The sequence below is a fragment of the Amblyomma mixtum genome, chromosome 3 (assembly GCF_055824585.1).
Source record: "Amblyomma mixtum isolate Tamu chromosome 3, ASM5582458v1, whole genome shotgun sequence".
In the NCBI taxonomy this organism is placed as follows: Eukaryota; Metazoa; Arthropoda; class Arachnida; order Ixodida; family Ixodidae; genus Amblyomma; species Amblyomma mixtum.
The window spans coordinates 213,124,917-213,125,775 of record NC_143014.1 but is presented as its reverse complement, the minus strand read 5'-3'; the positions used below and the strand labels follow the sequence as shown (position 1 = coordinate 213,125,775).

At 51.0% G+C, this 859-nt stretch overlaps 1 pseudogene; it reads left to right on the top strand.

The window, feature by feature from the left end:
• Window positions 1–486: 486 nt before the first annotated feature.
• On the top strand, window positions 487–656 carry LOC149353563 (U2 spliceosomal RNA; annotated as a pseudogene).
• Window positions 657–859: the final 203 nt, after the last annotated feature.

The following is an 859-nucleotide window of genomic DNA, read 5'->3' as shown; positions in this document are numbered from 1 at the left end:
TGGTGGTGGAAATCATTATTGCGGGCGGAGCACCTACATGGTACTTCGGGACCCCTCTCCGTGTAGGGAGGGCTCCCTTACAAAGCAAACGATAGACCTTGGAGGGCTATTCTAGAGAGAGCGCTGGTAATGACGTTGCGCTGGTCCTAAGTTACCCATGGCCAAGTTTCCGAGTGGTATCGTCAGGGCAAGGACTAGTGGCAGAATAGTTTTCTTTGCTGCCGCCAGGTGCCGCCACTATTCCGTCTTCACGAAGATGGCGTCTCTTCGGAGACCACGGTGTCTCCGGCCGACGATATACTGTGTCGATTTATAAGCGATCCTCGTGCCTCAGGCCATCGTTAGTGGTTCAAATAACAGATACTTTCAAGACAGGTCGCTTTTTTTGACAAGATGTATGATGCTGCGTTAGTGAGAGTTGGTGATTCTCCTTTTTCTTTTAGACTGTGCGAGTACCTGGTGGCACCTTGAGGGTCAGCTGGGAGGAGGTCTGGGTCGGCCTTATGGCTCAGATTATGTGTACCTGTTCTTGATCACGGATACCCCACACTCTGGAATGTCTTAATTTTTGGAATGTGGCGTAGTGGTGGAGCTTGCTCCTGCTATGCCGCGGGTTGTCCCGATATTGCACTACATTCGGGTACAGCCCATGCCCCTTATCCGGGGGCAATATTGTAATCAAAAGTCAGATATATACATATGCGAAGTAATCGCTGGTCGTATGTGACGGTGCGGAAGGAGTACAGACACTGATTTTGATTAGAGATGGGCAAAACGGCTCACTTCAGTGAGCGGCTCAGAACGGCTCCGCTCACTGAAGTGAGCCGGCTCATTTGAGCGGCTCACCGGCTCACTTAAA